General features: G+C 40.0%; 1 protein-coding gene across 4 annotated transcripts in view; it reads left to right on the top strand.

Annotated features, from left to right (window-relative positions):
• Positions 1–9,247: 9,247 nt before the first annotated feature.
• The window catches only part of ddr1 (discoidin domain receptor tyrosine kinase 1), a 53,106-nt gene continuing 41,409 nt past the window's right edge, over positions 9,248–20,944 (top strand). For 3 of the 4 annotated variants that reach the window (XM_041987302.1, XM_041987303.1, XM_041987300.1), the window contains exon 1: positions 9,248–9,574. The gene's annotated coding sequence lies outside the window, so the exon portion shown is untranslated. Of the gene's footprint in view, positions 9,575–10,876; positions 11,087–20,944 lie in introns of those variants that run through there. The other variant, XM_041987301.1, reaches the window with a different exon arrangement.

Below are 20,944 nucleotides of genomic sequence, written 5' to 3'. Positions count from 1 at the left end.
AACCCCTCTGATGTCTGTCTTCTTTCTTTTTTATTTCAAATATCTTTTAAAATGGTTGTTTTTACCCAGATCTTTCAAGAATGTATGTCCTATAGCTTCACACACATCCTATCTTGTTCATGTCAAAAGCACATAATTAAGCTATTCCTTTAAATGTTTTGGCAACCCCTCAGAGGATGTTTGCGATCAAAGAGGGCAGCTCAGATGCGCAAGGATGAGCTTTGGCAGACTAATTGCAGCTGGTATGTTTAGTTAAAAGTATATCTAAAGACAGAGAGGTAGCATTAATTACATGTCAGCTGTATCATAAGTGCTGCAGATGAATAATTCTTAATATTAAAATAACTGATGCAAAGAATCAGCTGCACTTCACCCAGATCTAATTAAATTACTTCAAAGGTAAATTTCCCGATGGATAATACTGAAATCGGTAATCTTAAAATGAGGTAAAGTCTACTGAACCACTAAATGATCAAGGCATCATGTGAGGTGTAGAAAGATTTGAGCTTTCACTAAATATATTATTGGTATTTTACATAATGAGTTAGAAAGTATTCCAAGGAAATTTTCCCATGTAAAAGTGAGTCACTGTAAACTTTAATGTAGTAAAAAAATATTCAAGTATTTGAATGAATACATGAAGTATTGACAGTAAAACCGGAAAGGATGGTCGCCTGCATGCGAGACGTCTGACCCCTCATGTTGCAAGTCTGTTTTTATCGTCATGACGCTTGCCTCCCAAAGCACTTCCAATTTTCAGGACATTCTTTAGAGGAAAAGTTGCTCCAACAATAGAACATAGCTCCATGCAGACTTTGCTGAACCACAGCATTTACAAACTGTGAAGCATATGGAATAAATTGTCACCTTTCCCAAACATCCAATAAAATGATTCCAAAGCAATCTGATAAAAAAAGTCAAAACCCCTTCTTGAGATTTATGCTTTAATGTCACCGCTGACAGTTTTTGTCAAATTATTTAGTCATGGTGCTTCTTTAGGCCTCTCATCAGAGTAATTCTCACATTGCAGTATTCTCATTACCTCATTATGTTTATCGTAACCATTGGGCATCATTTATGAGCAAGTTGAGACAGTTTGACGGTAATAACCACTGAGGACTGCCATAATCATTATTTACAGATGGAAGAGGGTGGAAACCCCCTCGTTTTGTATCATTTTGATTCGGTGCCAAGTTGTACATTATTGAAATACGCAATTTGCTGACAAGATGCATAAACTCTGAAGGGGAAGTGAGAAATCATCTGGAATTGTTTCAGATTTACAGGCGGAGCCGTGAGCTGCTTAATTTCCCCAGTCAGTGTGTTGTGGCCCTCAAACCTGTGTGGTAGTAATTACAGCCAGACAAAGATCCCAGATTTACAGGGGGCATGACACCATAAATTTTAAAACTGTTAATTAAATTCTTCTGTGTTGAATGACTTCGTTGCCAGCATCGGCCACACCATGAATACCCATGTGGCTCAAATTTAAGTTTTTTTTTCTTTCCTTCTTGCAGCGCTTTCATATGACGCAATCAAGGTTGATGTGGGGACTCTTGTTCTCTTTCACCATTTCCCAACTCCTTCACTTATTTCCCCCACTCCTGCTCTGTGTGACCTCAGGTAACATGTGAGTGAGACTAGAGAGAAATTACTTTATTTCATGGGAGCCGAAACATGCACAGAGCAGAAAAGAAAATCATTAGTCTGGTTTTATTGAGCACTGTAGAAAAGCACACATATAGGTGTGCAAAGAAAGTTGTGAAAAGCTTTAAGGGTGAAGGAGGGCAAAAAATACACATTCCTTTTAAAAACAAAATAAAGTAAACCTCAAATCAATTGTCCCAGTTGGCTCTGTTGGAACAGCCGAGCTGCAATGAGCCTCATTACAGAAAATTATGATTCAATATCTCTGCTGGCAGGTACACCTCTGTGGTCACTAGGGGGCTATCAAAGCCAGCTGTAGTGCCTGTGTGAGCTCTTGCTGCAGTTAACAGTCAGGTGCACAGACCTGCAGGCTTCTCATTTGTAGTGTTAATAGTGTGTATGTGTAACAGGATCTTACAACCATGTCCAGCTTTATCACCTTCTGAAAGGTTGTTTGCAAACTATTATGCATGAAGTCATTTATAAACAGCTGTCCTGTGTGTGTTTGTTATCAGAGTGTGAAGAAGTCACAGCTACCTATAAGTGGAGTTCAGACCTTCTTGGGCAATTTTCTTTTCACCATGTAGAACACCCCTATATATATATATATATATATATATATATACATATATATATATATATATTAAGACACACTGATTTACAGCTTGTGGCTTGTGCAGTTGCCCCCCCCCCCCCCCCACCGTGCTGCAGTAGAGCTGTGGGAGGTAGAGAGGATGACGTTTTACATTGTTTGCTCTGTAATTTGTTTCCATTACCATAACCAACAATAATGAGTGTAATGAAGATATTTACTCATGTACAAAGCATGAGAACAATATTAATATATTAATTCAACATTAGATATTTACTTTAAATGTTTTAAGTTGTTTTTTGTTTTTGTTTATTTCACTACAGAAACCTATTCTAGTAATAAAACATTTGAGCCCAGAATTTATATGAGAGATTTAAGCTCTGATGGATTTATCCCCTCATATTATTATTATTCTTCACATTAATCTTTGCATTCTATTGTTGAAAGCAAAAATAGACATCTACCTGCAGTTGCATAGTTTTCATAAGAGCTCACACAAGTGCCACACCCATGTTTGTAAAGATGGCAAGACTGCAATCAATGAAAAAAGACGGACCGTGCGTGTCTCTTGCCATCAGGTGATCAGCGTTTAGCAAACATTCCTAGTGAGTATGTCAGTGTGGAGCAACCTTAAAAGCCATTTTTGTTGCACTGAACTTTCAATACGATGTGTACAAAGCAGCATTCCCGTATTCCTCCTGTACAGGGTCACAATAAGGCAGCTGGGTTTGTTTGTTCAGAGGACTCGTGCTTGAGTGTGGAAAAGGTCTGCTCTGTGTTTGACACAGAGCTCTCAGAAAACACAAAGCCCTGCCAGTTCACACTCAGAGGGATTCAGTGTTTGGTAGTTTAGTAATTCAGTAAGTGGTGGCTGTGTTATGTATTTAATTATTAAGCTGCAGAATGTGTGAGTTTGCAGTTATATGTGTATCTATGACTGTTTCTGTTCTCCTGTGTGTGTGTATGTGTGTCTGCCTGGTGATGCATGAATGAGACCTCTTTGGTTACTGGATTGTGTTTGTCTGTGACCCTGCTTGTGAGTTGGAGCCCATGTGTCAGTAGGTATTTTTAGCACCACCTCTCACTGCATTGCAATGGCACTCATTTGCACCCCTCCAAGTCCTCCCCACACCTCCTCTGTCCTCACCCTCTTCTCCCACCCAACATCCCATCCTGTCTCTAGGGCCTTCCAGTCCGACACAACATTCACTCTCACTGAACGAGCCAGCAACAGTCGGGCCTGAAGGTTTAAAAACAGGGCGGGAGATTTTCATATCCAAGGAAATCTCAAAGATCAGACTTGGATTACTGTGGCGATAGAAACTCAGGCCAGGGTTTTGTTTCTTCCTTTGACAATCGGCCAATATAAATATCAGTTAAAATAATTAAAGGATTGCTCTAATTATATGTCTTCACACAAAGATCTTGGGAAACATGGCATGGATGTTTGAGGCAAGTTTAACTGATTGAACTTCAAACCAAGGGTGTAGATAACCTTGACATGCTACTGGTAAAGATAGTGGGAGGGAAGGCCAGACAAAGACATAAACATTACCAAATTGTAGTTGCAGAGGAAAAGGAATGCTACTCATTCAGACAGATGAGGAGAGGGAGAAAAGGGAGGTAAAATCCTACCAAAGTTGACAGTTTGAACAAAGAACAGTCAGAGAAAAGCCTCCCAAATGCCATCACAGAGGTTGTACTCCACACCGTCAGATGTGTGTGTGTGTGTTTGTGTGTGTCTGCAGATGCATAGCAGGGGATTTTTGAGGGGGAGTAGTAACATGACACCCAAAAAAAAAGTCTGCCCTCCATTCCTCTTCCACCTCCACTTCCAAACATGAGGAAGAGGAGGCACAAGTGCAATGCTACAGCTGAGAGAGTCTCCAGAGGCTCCTGACAGTGTGAGGGATCGTATGGAACGCCCCCACCCCTGTGCTCCACATTCCCGCCTCCCCTCGTCCCCTACAACCCCCTGACAACAACACTGAGCTCATCGCACCTCACTCACATGATCCACAGGATCACAAGGACACTCCAGGCAAGATGGCATTCATCCAGCAGATACTTGGATGACTTTGATCGACGCTGTTGCCAGACAGAGAGTTATTTGTTAAAAGTATTTTTTTATGTCTACGCATTGTTTTGCTTCCAGAGGCAGAATGTAAAGGCTTGAAAGAAGTCATTCTTCTTGTAAGGTTATTAAATAAAATAAATTCACACTTTAGAAGAAGGACTGCAAGCAATGGGTGTCTTTTTTTTTTTTTGGTTTTTTTTGCCTGAATAATAACAGTATTTTTAATCAATTCAAGTAGCATGATTCTAGGGATGGCACTTTGATCCAGGCAATAACAACTGGATGGATTCCCAGGACATTTATGCTACCTTAGTAATTTGAAACTACCCCCTATGACCCCCCATGTTTCCTTTACTGCCAATACAAGGTACATGAAGTGACATTTGTGATGTAATCACTCTCTCTTTCATATATACATATATATATATATATATATATATATATATGTACATGTGTTGACCACTAAATGTTCTGGTTCAATGGCTGCTTGTAATTAAAGAGTCCTCTTCATCATACTGTTTACATTTTGACATCATCAGTCCAAGACGACACCTGACACATGACAAGTTATTGAGACATTTGTATGTTGTGGTATACCCACCACTATTGTTAGGTTTTGTTTCAATAAATAGTTTAAGATGAAGGAATTATCTTTGCATGATTCTATGTAAATGTCCTACACAGTACAAGGCAACAGTGGTGCCCACTGTCATCTGAAATGTCCCCCAGTGCTCAGAGGAGCGGCTCCAACAAATACCTGGAGAAACATCACACATCTTTGTCCAGATGAGCACATTCATAGGAACAGCTCAGATTCGCACAGGACCCTCAAGCTTCCAGGCCTCACCCATGCCATCATGATAAGGGGTGGGTGGGTGAAAAGCTTTTTATTTTCTTATAATCTACTACACATAGTACCCTTATTTATTGTTACTTTAAAATATGTCTGGGTTTTCTGTCACAAGCTCTGTGAACATTTTTACCACATTGTTATTGCCTCTCTGGGTTGTTTATTCTTATCTTATCTTATCTTATCTTATCTTATCTTATCTTATCTTATCTTATCTTATCTTACTTATGCGAGCAACAAATTTGTAATAATTGGTACATATGCAAAAAGGAAACAAAAAACTTGCATAATGCCAGAAAACAATGGCTAATAGAGCATTTCACAGCTACTTAGGATAATTGGCAAAAGGTCAGTAACATGATTGAGTGTAAAAGTATTATTCTGCATAGTTCAGAAACAAAGCTTTACAGACATTCCCCACCCTGAAAACTTTCTTGGTCTTATCACAATGCACACATTTTCATATATTCAATACTGTTTCTCTGTTTTGTGTTTTTTAAATACTTAATTGTTTACTGTACTTTAACAGTAAACAGTAGGTCATTTAGTCATCTATGGTATATTTTATCTTTAAAAGATTAAAGAAACCCAGAGAAATCCCTATACACGTGGGAAAAGACTAAAAAAATCTGTACTGAATATTAGATACATTTGTAAGGCACTGCTGCACCGACACAGGAAAATCTCTAATAATCTCTAATAATCACTGTCCATGGATAGAGTTCGTCATGAATGTAAGATAAAACTACACTGTGCAAAAAAATACATTTATAAAAATGACCCAGAGATGGTGTCATTCTCTGGGTCTGAACTCATGGACTGAGGTGAAGTGGTGAACCATCTGGTAGAATGAAAAATCATGTGAATATTCTTTAAATTAGAGTGGAAGGAACGTTGTTTTCAGCTGACATTTCAACAATAAGCTGTCTTCTCATGAAAGTTCACTACCAGTTGAGATTCTAAATTATAGAAAGATGACAGAAATCAGAGCTCTGTGGAAAATAAGCTGTCACAAACATTTTCCTCACCAAAGATCTAAAAAGAACACTCATGGGTTTGCAACACCCACCTTCCCCTCGACCCACACTCCCCACATGCAGGAACCTCCCCCTGGTGCAGACACTGACCTGGTGACCCCCCTGACACCTCCAAGCTCCCAGATCCTCTCCAGGGGCCAATCAACCACAACCTGCCCCGGGACTGTGACACTGATAGTCACAGTAAACAGACATTTGGGGGGTAACATAGGGGTGTATGTGGAGCTGTATACACACACTCACACACACACAATTGCATGTTCACTCTCACACATGGATACATGAATGTTCAACCCAAACCAAGACCTAAGGTCACACATCCATGGGAAAAAATATATGTTTTGCTGTAAAATGAACTTGAGACACTCGTGGAATTTCACTAACCGTCACAAATTAAAGACTTTTATTGATTTTCAGTTTTTCCTGTGAAGGAAACCCTGGCAGGGATGTTTCAGAGAACAGAATGCCTGGTATGTGGTTTTACCCTGGTTCCCAACATACTGCAAGCCTCACATTCTGCAACTGATCTGTGTTGTCTGAATCATGCAGTCCTGCACAGCTGTCAGACCACAACAGGAGGCCAACAGGCTGTTTCGGTGGAGAGAGAATGTGTTGTCCCTTGACATGCCTTTTTAGTGAATGCTTCCATTTCTGATTCAGATGTTTTTGTCTTTGATGTCAGAGAAGAGATCAATACAAACTGCATTTGCACAAAGACAGGCAATAGATCATCCTGAAGAGAAACTTGATAAAATGGGAATTTTCTACTCAATGCAGTAACTGTTTCAAGATGCAAAAACTTTATCATCTAAGTAACTTTTAGCACAATTTTCTTTAACTTGAAATCCACCCTTTGTTCTTCTTGACAGACTGTTGATTGTTTAGGTAACTCGTTCCCTTCCCTTTCCTTTTACTTTTCTTACCTAAGTGGCTTCTCATCATTGCTGCCTCATAAGTGTAATACAACTTTTTCCTCTTTTATTCCCTCTTCCTTCATCTCCCTCTCTGTGTGAATTCCTCACAGGATCAGACCTGCTTTTTATGCTCCACTGGTTTTCACTCAAAGCAAGTAGAGAGGGAGGAGGAAGGGAGCAAAGGGGTTTAGTAACAAACCAAAACTAAACAGAGAAACTGAGTGTTATATATATGTGTGTGTATTTATAAAAGTATAAACAAAAATATGAAAAAGGGTTAGGGCAACGTGAAAGTGAGACACAAAAGGAATGGGAGAGAGGAGGAACAGGGTTTGAAATAATGCTGAAAAAGGTCATAATTTCTGCCAGGGGATTTGCAGTTGCCTGGACAACGAACAAAGCACAGCTAGTTGGACGATGTGCCCGACAGAAAGAGCTGCAAAGGGAAGGGAAAGGCTTTGAGGAGAATAATAACAAGTGAAGTGAAGAATTACTGCGCTCATCAACAGGATCGTTTCGGGGAATGAGTCAACAGTTTGTTGATGATGTCATGGATGATAACTTTTTGCACTGTCCCTTTAATTTGCAAACTAACTACATCCCCCTTGTGTTTGCTTAGGAGTACAGGAAAACAAAGTTTATACAGAAACAGACCACAGGGAAGCAGAAACACTTACATGTCATGACAGCAATGCAGCAAAATGAAGAGAAAACTCCCCTCACAAGGTTATGTTGTAGCAAGAAAGGAAGGAAAGCTTCAGTAGAGTGAAAGGAGAGCTTCTGGTTTGGTGTAGCTCTGGATTGAAAAGTGATGAAAGAATGTTAATGATATGCAGGGAGAATGGGGCCAGGCCAGATGAAAGTCCAACTCAAGTCTTTTTAAAGACAAAGAAAGTTGGAGAGAGTGGTGCAGGGAGAGAGGGAGGGTGAAAGGGTGAGGATGGGAGAGTGGAAAGTGGGCTGATGAAAAGGTGGCATGAGAGAAAGAGAGGAAAAGGCAGAGATTCAGAGGAGTTATAAAAAAAATCTTGCAAGAATTCTCTGACAAATTGAAAGTTTTTCAACATGTGTGCAAGTTGTTTATATTTCAAAATGGGATATTAATATTGTAATATCAAAAGTATGGCAGTTTATTAAAGCCTCATTTTACTATTTGTGAGACAAATAACCAGTAACTTCAGCTGTTAAGTAAATGTAATTAAATGTCCAATATTTGGGGCAGAGCTGTCTGATTTCAAAATAGTTTGGGACAAAATATTTAAGCTTAAAGCCTAACACAAACAGCTAAAACAAACAAAAAGGAGCAGACTTTATGAGCTGATTCCCTTCCCAGTTTACTGAAGGTGGAGCTCAGAGTGTGTAAATGACCTTTATTGTCCCTTGTTGCTGATTGAGCTCCAGCTAAAGTTTCCCTCCTCTCAGTCAGAAGGCAAGTACCAGCAAGTACTGTACCTGCTTAACAGCCTTTTCCCCACTCAGAGACAGACTTGTTCATTTTTTGTATGATTTGCAGCATAAAAACTCACACATGTGGCTGTTTTTAAACATGAAATCCTGTCCCAGTTTTTGCCTCTGGGTCCCATATCAGCAACTGTAGTTCCAGCTCTCCGTTGGTGCGTTTTACTGCACACCTTCAGTCTCAGTCATTATAGCCCGGAGGTGGTAATAGTATACAGTTACACCACCAATACTCTGTAATAAAGTTTCTTTCAGGGTTAAATACCATGGCTGAGTGCTGTGGGTTCACAATAATTGAGCCATGCCAGATGCTGGGAGGTTAAACTGATTATCGGAGGAGTTTGACGTTTATATAAGTAAAAACAATGCTTTTAAACTACACAGAAACCATTTCTTACATATAAAAAAGACTTACTGTTTCTATTTCAAATGTAATGTGCCCAAATTTTGTGTCTGACGAAGAGACTCCCATCACCTCACACTGTGTTGCAGTTCAGGTCATAACTCCCTCCCACCGGAGACTCTGATTGGACGAGCCGCGTGCTGGAATATTCAATCAGACACCTTGCTCCCAGCTGTGATTGGACACAGCCGGTGCAGTTATGTAAATGAGCACCTGGCGGCGCCTGCTGGCCCGGCTGCGGAGTCCGGAGAGCAGGCGGTGTGGCTGGGGTGAGCATTCAGAGAGGGGCCGCGGAGCAGAAACGGTTGGATGTTCAAACTCTACTATGTAGTCGTTCCTCCTCTTTGTTGACTAGTTTTGAAGCTATGTATCTCTAGAGGGTCAAGTCTAATACTAATATAAGCCGGAGTGTTTAACGAGTACTTTCTTATTTTTAGAGTTTTGGCTGAGGTCGTTCAGTGAACTGCTGCCTCGGGCTCTGTTGGGATTATTCAGTTATTTTGTGGACTCGTATTGTTCTGGGCACTGCTTTCTAAATACAGTTTATCCCAAAGTTTGGACTGCTGTCAAAGCGCACTTCTCCCCGCTTTCTTTCGGTAAGTACATAGAAACTCATGTAAACGCCCCACGTCTGTCTTCTCCCAGCGCGTTACTCCGTAATAAGCTACTGGAATAATATTGCAGCGGATATTTACAGCAGTCTGTTTATATATGTGTGTGTGTATGTCTGCCTCACACCCTGTAGCAAGGCGTCTTTAAGTCTCGGTGTGATCCGGGCACTGCTTCTCTGGGCACCGGGCACGGGCTCGCTAGGGAGCGCAGATGAGGTCTCGTTGCGCCTTGAGCCGTTTTCTGCACGTTTGTGCGGCGGACTCACTGTGGCATCTACTGCCTGCATATCCAAAATAATTTGATAGGGTACATCATGGTCTACATTTCCCACATCATGCCACAGAAACCAAGACAAGAATGTTGCTTTCACACATCTATTTTCACATCAGATTTCTTAACTCAGACCTCACCTCATCAACTAAAAACGTCCCACAGAATTATTGCTTTCATACGCCCCCTCCTTAATACTCATATAAGATAAATAATTATTACTAGTCATGTCAGTCTTTATAAAAAAATGCATCACTTCTGATGAATTCCTTTTAACGTTTATGGTGACCTCCATGCATCTAACTGGTGGTCATCAAACCCTCCGCTAACCTTGTGACCTGACAGTACCACAGGTGACCTCCAGTGAGACCATCAGCTCTGGTTTCACTCACCTCTGGCCTTAAAAGTTCCAACCCTGAAACCATCACAGCCTTACCCTGGAGAGGAGGCTATTGTTGATACAGAAAACAGTTCACACTCTGGGGGGGAGATGAACAGCTAGTAGGTTTTGGACTTTGAACAGGATTCCTATTTTTTGTTTGAGTTTGACTGAGAAGAAAAGGGCGGTGGTAGTGAATCCGTCATGTGGTTCAATAAAGATTCTCATATTCTAACTGGGTTGTGCAGATTGTATAAAAAAAACCTGCTCATGTCAGCGGAGAGAGGTGAAAATGTAGGCGTGTGATTGCATGCCCGTCTGTTGCCAGCTTGTTTCTAAGTGGCTGTGGTTGTAGGAAGGTGGAGGTAGCCTGATGGAGGGATTTAACAATGGGCTTTAGTGGGTGTGCAGTTCATTGGGCAGTCACCCTTCCCACATATAAATGGTAGATTTGTTTGCTGGCCAGGCCACTGAGCAGCCAATCTAGGGGAGGTGTAGTATTGTTAAGTTGTTGGGAGAAGGAGGAGGAGGAGAAGGAGGAGGAAGAGATGGGGGTGTCTTTGCTATTCACCAATAGATAGAGGCAATAAAGTGCCATTTTCTCTCCCTGTATTCCCTCTTTGCCTCTGTAGCGACAACAGGGGCACGAAGTGAGGGAGAGCTCTGAGTGTTGATGCTCAGTCCCTCCCAGAAAGCACATGTCTGTCGGATCACTGTCTGATGGGCATCTGGCTAGTGATTCTCCCACAGCGTCCCACGAGAGCTCTGCAAAGCTGTTTTTTTTATCAGCTGTGCAGTCCAGCAGAGGAGACGCAGAATATCTCAAATAGTTGGATAGACCAGTCGTGTAAGTATAAGTGTGCATGCACACACTTTGGGAACTTTCTATTGATTTGTTTTGGCAGGCTTAGGACAAAATGTCATTACTTGCATAATAAGATTTGTGGAGAAGCACACAGACATGAAAGTAATTTGTCCAGCAGTGTCTGAGAATGGGCCGTTTGTTGTTTGTCATTCACTTGAGATGGGAACAAAGTCACAGCATTTTTGTGCATTACAAGAAAAAGGTGAAGCCATTGTTGCATTACTGAAAGCAGATTGATGCATGGACCCTTTTAAGCAAACAGAAAGGGGGCGGGGGGGCACTACAACGCGAGTGCTGGTTTAGTCTGGTTGATCATTGACCTCAGTTTGTTGTTTTCCATCTAGGCCATTGTTTGGTGGCCACATATCCTTCGTGACTTGTTTCTGGTTGTTGACCTTCTAAGAAGACTTTGAGCAGGTGGATGTGAATGCAGAGGAGGTCTGACTTTGAATTTGTGTCACTTCAGTCATTGTGCAAATTATGCACGATGACTGAACTAAATGTTTTGTACAGTTACCTGATCTTTATAGCAACGACACTAATGTGCCTAGTTAACCACATGAAAGAGCGCAGTGACGATGATGATGTTTTCATTCCAGAAGAACAGTCTTTTTGTGTGTGTGTGTGTGTGTTTGTGTGTGTGGTTTTTTTTTTTTTTTTTTTGCAGCGATAGTGTATTAGGCAGAAAGTCTGTGTTTGCTCATAATTGGCTCCCAACAGACCAAACAGAAAGGGCAGCGGAAGAATTCATTCAAGTCCAAAAACACGACATGGTTACTTGCCTCCTCTCTCTACAGTCTTCCTTTAATGGGAAATGAAATCAATTGAAGGCAGTACTCTTCTGACCACTCTGCTTTCCTAAACCAATTTCCTCTCAAGTCTAGACTTTTCAATTGCATTTTGCCGAATGTGTGGTCACATGCATAGCAAGCTCAACACTGTCAGGCTAACAAATTAATCGTGTAATGGGTGGTAAAACCTCCAAGGAGGAGCTAGGGGTTTCTTCGGTGTTACTCGTCAGTGAGTTTCCAAATCTGTTTGATATCATCTTCATGAATCTCCATCTCCAAACTTGTACCTGCTCTCAGATCATTTCTTCATCTCCCCTGTCCCTCCTTCCTCCACTGACATCCAACATACTTTTGATCCCCTAATAGATCATTCTGGCAATCTGTCTCTTTCTCTACATCTAACAGATTCTCTTCTTCATCTTCTGTCTCTACATTCCCTTTGAAGCAGCACTAGATGTTTCATTTATCCCCCTCCTTTCCTCATCCGTCTTATCCTCAGCCTCCCTCTTTCTATCCTCCCTGTGTGTCTGATTATTTATCTGTTTGCTCTTTCCTTCGAGGATGCCCCGGATAGATAGCAGTGTTTAGATGTGGGTTAAACGTTCCTCAAACAACTTGTCAACTTGGCTCTGTGCATCTTTTTTATCTCATCAACCTATAGAAATACCTCTATATCAGGGGTGCCCAAAGTCGGTCCTCGAGGGCTGCTGTCCTGCAGATTTTCCAATGTTTCCTGCTTCGACACACCTAACTCAAATGGGATAGATCCAACAGCCTATTAAGTTTTGCACAATGACTCATCAATTTGAGTCAGGTGGTTTTGGAGCAGGGACACATAAAAAACCTGCAGGATTGTTGCCCTTGAGGACCGGAGCTAGGCACCCCTGCTCTATATGTTGTTAAATGAAAGGTGGTGTACTGTATTTACAGACTCTTTGTAGGCTCGTTCAGGTTTCCACTTTTTTTTGTAATTTCTGACTAATCTTAGATAAGAACATGCAGTTTTCGCAATAACAAAGGAAATAGTGATAATTTATTTAGAAATAATGGGGATAAAAAGCTAAAATCTGTATCAGTCAGGATCTAGACACATCCAGGGTAATCAACTCTATAAGAATTGCTCAATATTTTTTTTTTTTTACTCTGGTTATGTGTGTTTCATGTGAAAAGAGAGGTGTATCAGATGAACCATCATATAGATCTGATACTGCATGTTTCTAAGAAATAGAACAAACTCTAATCCTGAATTAATGTGAGAATTTAAATATTTGCTGCAGGCTAAAAGCATTACAACCAGTAAATGCCACAAGAGTGTGTGAATTAATAAGTTGATTAATGTAACAGCTCAATTATTAAAGAATAATTAGATCAGATAATTTATGATTTGTATTTTAATAATACATATAAATCAGCTGTAGGTGTACCCTTGAGGCATGTCAGACAGGTTCAGTCACACTCTGCACCATGTAAAGAAATTTAAGTTCAAATCAGTCAGTGGGCTTGTGTGAATGTCTAAATTCATTTTTTATCATCCAGGCTATAAAATGAATTAAATTTAGTCATGAAGTGACTTTTCTTAAATGAAATTTTAAACATGTTATATAATAGATGTGGATATGAATAAGAACATACAGGGATCATTCGGTGCAGTTTGACAAGTTTGATACGCTGCACTGTCAAACGCTGTATAAGGAAAATGGCAAAAATCTTTCATAGTTCAGTGGGGATTGTAATATAGAAAAAAAATAATTGATGCTAGTTCCAAACCTTTGAAAGTCAGCAGGAATATGTTTAAAGTAATAAGTCTCTCTTTTGGGCAACATAAGCATTCCCTCCTGCTAAGTTATCTCTCGTGAAGATGCTTCTCAGTTAAAGTCAAACATTTTAAACTGTTTCTGACTGAGAGAGCTTTTACTTTTTAATTTTTCAGAGAAAATTGATTGGTGGTGTAGACACAGCGCTTTTTATGAGTTGATCTCTTAGCTTGAAACCTAATCTACTCAAGAATAGATGGAAGTTTCTAGCATACACCCAGATAAGAAGTGAACCAACTTTCTGACATAGAAACCTGAAGTCAAATGTGAAGTTACCTCGCAAAGCCACTAATCCAGCTTCATGGGACGCCTTAGATCTTTCATAAATGCTTTCTGAAGCCACAGTAGCCAAATATTGTCCTGTTAGCAGTTTCAGGTTGTTGTTTTATAAAAATTAAAACTTTTGCTCCAACCTAAGATCCAGAGGCTCTGAAATAGTTTTGGTTAGGATTGTGCAAATTTTTTATTGAGTGTCTTGTCTCCTGCAGAGACTCCTTTGGAAGTTGTTGCCAAATAGTCCAGTTTGGATAGTAGCCTGACTGAACTTGCACATCATTCTAGTCTATTATGGAAAAATAAGTATTGTTTTTTTAATGAAATCAGTCATAATTCTCTTTTTGCATAGCCCAAAACTAAACATTGTCAGTAATTATAATGCTAGGTCAGAAACAGCTGATTCCTGGAGTCAAGACCACTTTATAAATGGGAACTGGATGGAAGTAGAAACAAATATTTCTTTTTAAAAAATGAGAAGCCAAACAGCAGAACTTTGAGCTCTTGGTTACTTGACTGACCAAAGCACTGTGTTATAGTCTAGGTGGCCAGTGGCCAGATCTAGAAAGTTTGCTTGTTGTTCCAAATGTTTTGCATTTTAGGATCATAGCTGGAGATTGCTATGCTTTTATACACTTTGACTGATGCAAAAATACCTTGATTTACTTTCCCAGAATACCATAGTAATATAGCTATTCTCATCTATATCATATCAACTATATGACCTTTAGACACACATTAAAATGCATCAGAATTTAGCTGCGTCTAAACAAAAGGTGTGAATATTCATGTAAATTAGGAATTTCACTTTTTTCTAATTATTTTAGTAGATTGAACACTTTCAAAAGCTGTTCTTGCTTTGTCATCGAGGACTTGTGTAAAGAGTGAGGGGGAAAAATACATGCATGTTAATATGAGTGGTAGCAAAACATGGGAAAGTTTAAAGAGCCTGATGGGTGAATGGGTGAATACCAGCATGCAGTAAAGCACAATAAGCTAGGAGCTGACAGGTAACAGCCGCCTCATGTATAATTTCACAGCTTTAATACATATTTTATGACTATAAAATAATAAAATACTCATTAAAAGTGAAGCGATGATCAACTACGGCACTGTTGGACTTTGATGAACACTTATTGTCTTTTTTTTTTATTCTGTTCTTTTCTTCCATGTCAAAACCGAGCAGCTACATTATACACTATACAACCAAACTGTTGACAGCTCAGCGGGGGATTTGGATGTGTTATGCCAGCAGTGGTCAAAGAAGAGATGCGTAGCAGTCTCGGTGTGCCCGTTTAGCTCACTTCTTTTTATCTCCTCACCTCAGCATTTTGATTCACGGGGCATAATTTCAGGTAATTTGCCAGAGTGGGTTTCAGTAATGATCTTCAGTTTTTGTCAGAGAGAAAGCTTTAGTGAGCCAAAATTGATTTTGAACCATGCTCCTTGACACATTTCACCAGCTACTTGAAGTGAAGATTGTAGCTTTTGGGAAAAAAAAAGATGAACCTCATAAAAGATGGAAGCTCAGTCAAAAGCCTGCATGGACTCTGTTTTCTTCCTTGCCTCCCATTTTAACTCCTCACACCATGGTTGTGCTTTTACCTGAGCTGCCAGCACACACTGCACCTCATGTGGTTCAGTACACTACTAATTATTGCTAATGGCTCCTGGCAAAGTTGGCTCTTGAAACCTTAACATGGAAGACAACCTTATGAAACATCAAAGGTTAGCCTCTTTTTAGGTGTGTATTTTTCTGTATGATGAATTTGAGCTGCAGCAGGGGCCACACTGAGTAGGCTGGTTGTGTCAGTTTGAAGGGGAGCATTACTATTAGGAAACTGTTGTGTGATGTGTAATTTAGCTCTTTTTAGGAGGCATTTTCTGCTGAGAGGGAGGAGGACTGCCAGCGTGATGGAGGTATCAGCCTGTGCCTGAGGGTTTTAACAGAGATGTGTTTGTGTGGGTTGAGTTTTAGAGAAGCATAGACTTTATATTAACCATGCCACCTCATTTTGGATTACTTATTTGCTTTTGTGTGGGTGTTTTTTTTTTTTTTTTTTCTTTAGCTGATGCTGTAACTATGCTGTAACAGCCCTAAAATGTCAGAAACACTTTGATTTCTCCTGAGCTGTAATTCATAAGAGAGTAGAATAAGACATCTGTTTGAGGGTTGGGTCAGGCCCGACTGTTTTTCTCACTTTGACTCAAAATGCTGAGTCTCACTGATTTCATTCCTGTTCAACCTGATCTTTTTTTCTGCTGTGCTCTTCATTGCTCTCTTCTTACTTCCATCTCTCCCTCCATGCCTCCTCTTGTTCCCTGACTCTCTGTTTTAATAGGTGCTCACTGGATGAATAATTGCCAACCTCCTGCGGGCAGAGAGTTGCTTTTGTCCCACACTCGCTCTGCTGTTCCTAGTTTCTCTGTACGATTACCACCAGGAATTTTCCTCCACCACCATCTTCTGCTTGTCTTTCTGTCTGTTTTCTCTTTGCTCATTGTGAGAGTAGCACAGTTTTGTCACATGCCTCTTCTTTCACCCCATCCTCATCTCTGCCTCTCACTTGTTCTCTGGCAGGTGGTGGTGGGACTGTGCAAATTGAATTCAGGGAATTGGGCTTCAGCTCACCATTACACTCCAGCCCTAAGTAGCTTGAGTGTCAAAGTACAGCCAGAAACACACTCTGCTGCAAAAACGCTATATTAACATGCTGATGCTACCACATTCCTGCTGGATTTTCATAATGAATGTTACACCCATGCTCCAGTTGAGGTCAAACACAGAGCTAATCTTTCCTCAGAGTAGCAGCGAAGGTTCGTTTTCAGGTAGCAGAAAACTTCACTTAAGTACAGATGAGATGAGGCTGTCAATAATGTACTTCAACAGAAACTGAACTTCTCTCATGCCAGATGGATTAACGAGAGAGGAAAGAGCTGAGCTCAGTGTAAATACATGCACTGACATGTGTGACATTTGCTGCCGTGAGAAATAAAACTGTGTTTCAGTTACTGTCAATCCATCAGTTCCCCAAAAGAAACTACTGCACACTTTTCCTTTTAATTTTTATTTGGATGCATGGAAAGAGCACTTAAATGTTGTCATGCTATGCAGCTAATAAACAGCTGACACAGGCCCTTGTTTCTTTCAGATTTCCCCTATTTTCTGTCATATTTCAGTTTCACACTGCATCTTTTTTTTATTTTAGTGCTCCCTAAAGCATATTATACAGTTAACCAAAGTTCCATTGGTATGCGTTGTTACTGTTGTGGATTCAGTCTGGTATATATATATTTTTTATTGACTTCTCAGATGCAACAGTGCTGGATCACAGTGACCCGGTCCAGACTAAATACTGTTTTACTGCAGGATTCTCCCTGCATAGACACATTTTTAAATGTAACCTGGTTAGGCTTTGCTCTTATGTTTCTGTGATGACTGATAATAGACAAAGCTGCAGAATTCAACACCTCAGAAGCTCATAATAAAACAAAGGAAGGGCAAATCAGTGATCATACTTTAAAATGATAAAGCATTGTATCAGAAAGTCAAATTAGTTCAGTCACTTGCAGCATAAAAACCTGTTGAAGACTAACATTGAGGATATGAAAGCCAAACAAAACTGGACCATTTCGAAGACTCCTGTATCCATATTTGAGTTTGAATAATCTCATAAACATTCATGTGCTGATCAACTGACTGCACTGTTTTAAAGTTCTACTTTCTATTCAAGTACATCATAGGACTATTCATTCCCACATCCCAAAAACAAAGGTTGCCTGTGTGTGATACACTACAGCAAAAGTCTAGCCTCTACTAGACTCACCAGACTGTATACAAACATATACTGTATAGGGAGAGATAAGCACACACTGATAGTCACCCATAGAAATGAGGATATTTGGTTTTCAGCAAACATTTTTTTAAATTCCTTTTTAAAGCTTGTTTAGATGTTCATATTTTGGCTACAGGGTTTAATGTCTCACCTTGAGAATACATCTCTCTATTCATCTCCACTCCTCTGTCTCAACAGTCATAACAAAAAGTGGCAGTAAACTTTGTGCAATGCTTTGTTAACTGTGTTGACAAATATGTTGGTGCTGTTGCTTTTAATAAAGGCATTACCACTTTCCAGTCCAAGATGAAGCAATTTGTAAGCAATTGCCTCTGTCTGCCATTCAGTTAAGCTGAGCATTGCTGCAGTTGGTGTGAACTGAGGAGACAAGAAGAACCAATGCTACTAGAGAAATGGGGAAAAGTGGATGTTTCTGTCTGTAGCTATGATGGATTTCAAGCTTGTGTAGCAGCAAGCAAATTTATTTACTGTGGCTTTATTGTGTTTTTTTTTTACCTGGGTATATGCTTCCCTTGAGCCTCTTCTCTGGGGTTTCTATGCTGAAGTCTCTGTGCTGTGGCTTGGATTTTTTGCTGCTCTGCTTTATGATGCTGCCCCACTGCGTCTCCACCATCAGGAAGGCGTTTTGAACTGCCTTTTTTTTCTTTTTTTGGTAGAGGCTGAGCTGTCTCGATGAGTCATTTGATGTTGAGCACTACTAAACTGTTCCTGGAAGTATGCTTTAGTTTTACTCTTCCTTCATTATGATTCACCACCTTATTCTGCCATCACTCAGTCACATAATATACTTTTTCCTTTTTCTGTCGGTGATGCTGAATTTGTTTTTCTGACTCACCTGCTGTTTTTGTATTTGTCCTGAATTTTCATCTCTCAGTTTAACTGATTCATCCGTTCTCCAATTCTGCTTCCTCGAGTGAAACAGTAAAAATCAGATTCTACAGTCATGAGTCGGACTTTCTTTAATTGACCATAATGACACACATATGTACTATCTGATGACCAACAGGATGATAAAGAAAGGATATGATGTAAAACATCTTGCTTAACATTCAATAATAGATTATCACTTTAAATTTCTCTCAGTTTTATAACTAATTTAGTTTCCACTCTCACTTGGGGTGAAAACTTGTGTTGTTTATTCACTTGAGAAATTATTATTTGGAGAAGTGCTTTAATATTTAACCAAAGTTAGCTGAAGGAAATGTTTTCAGGATGGAAAAAAGATTCCCCACGAACAAACAGCTATAAGCAAACCGCTCATACCCACTCCTGGAATGGGTCTTCAGTAAAAACATAAAAACCGTGGCCCCACGGGGATCACCACTTCACTCATGCCTGAGTCTCACACAAGCAAGCCTATTTTCAAGAAAGCCATCAGATGACCTTGATTCTGTGGCTGGCACAGTCTCACCCTTCAAAGTGTTGTGAAGATTAAAGATTGATTTCATGTTTCTTTCTCTCCAGGACTCAAAGCGTAATAGTGTGCACAACCAGCTTCCTCACATGCTGACGGAAATCCAAAACAAAGAGCTCACTACTCTGAGTCTCCCCAGTGGCTATTAGTCATGTCTAACTGGCAGCGTGTTACTTTATCTGGCAATGAGTGGGGACTTCACATGTTGTGCTCTGTGTATGGCACAAGAAGAGATCAATGGCGAGAAGTGAAGCTTGACACTTCCTGATGTTGCAGATCACATAAATTATTACATATTTTTTAAACAAAAGAAACTGCAGGTTTTTTTTTTAGGAGATCTAATAATATAAAATCAAACATGAAATCAAAGGCTACCTTCATCTATGCTGGTGTGTAAACTCTGAAACAGACTACTTCTGTCTAAATTGTCTATAGTTAGTTTTCTATTAGATTTTAAACAGACATTTATGGTATCAAAAGGACAATTCTTTAACCAGGAAGGTGACATTTCTGAATGTAGGGGGAATATCTCAAAACCTGCACTGATTTCTGACATCATCCAATCATTTGTGTACACGAAGGAGAAAATGTTTAAACCTAAATCTACATACTTTCCTCTGAATTGGTTGAGACATTCTTAGCAACATAACTGCTAAACATTCACTTCAGCCTCTTTTTGTTTGGCAGATATTAGGTGTGGTAAAGTTTATAGCTGGTAACTATCAGCATTGACACGTAGACACAGTCCTGAAGCAACATTCCAGATTACAGTTTGAGCCTTTCTGCTTGCAGAACTTTGAAAGTTAATCAAGTAATGGGTGAACAGGGCCAGAGTGTAATTCATAAGTGGAACTTTTGCTAATGTTGCTGTTAAGCAGCATCTCAAGTCATGGATGATGACGTAACTTTTCTGTCAGAAAAAAAAACGACTAAGCTTTGATTGTGATTGATTGCCTCTCAAGTTTCAAGCCTGTATAAGTTGATTTTTATACTGCGCTGACATAAACTGAAACTAATGGCTGTCTGCACTGTAGAAAATCACAGAAAAAAGTCTTTTAAGTAATGATATGCTTCAGAAAACGGTCGGCAATGATTTAAAACATGCCGTTTGCAGAAAACATGCAAAATGACCTGAAAGTCTCCAGGTCTTCACTGAGGTTGTGACTGACTTTATTAAACAACTGGAAAAAAATAACATATGCTAACATGTTAGTCCTACGTGAGGGACCCTTTAGAAGACGCTAAGCAGAGCCAAGGCTGTCTTGCCAGCTGAGGCAATCTAATTATAGCAACTGGCAAGCTATCTCAAATGATGCAATGGCTCCTAACTGAAAAAGTTGTGTGTCTTTCTACTCTAGACTCTGTCCCTCTTGTCAGTTGTGTTTTGTTGTGTGGGACAGAAACAGCAGCTGCTCATGAGTATTCATTAGTCCTGCTCTTGGATTAGCAGAGACAAAATGTGAGTGTAGACTGGGCTGCACACTCGCTGTGCTGCCTCCTCCAGAACACAGCAGGCCCTTCTCCTTCCCTCTGAGCACTAACCACAGCTGTTCAACACCACTTGACTTTTCCAACAACAATGTTCTCAGATGGCTGCAGCCACTTTTGTTCCTGTTCGCTGAAACATATGGTTAGTCTTTTTTGCTCTTGTTTATGATGTCTTTGTGTTTCTGAAGTGTGCTGGCTAACAG

The sequence above is a fragment of the Melanotaenia boesemani genome, chromosome 6 (assembly GCF_017639745.1).
Source record: "Melanotaenia boesemani isolate fMelBoe1 chromosome 6, fMelBoe1.pri, whole genome shotgun sequence".
Taxonomy (NCBI): Eukaryota; Metazoa; Chordata; class Actinopteri; order Atheriniformes; family Melanotaeniidae; genus Melanotaenia; species Melanotaenia boesemani.
The sequence above is the reverse complement of the archived record's forward strand: the minus strand, read 5'-3'. Positions and strand labels throughout refer to the sequence as shown.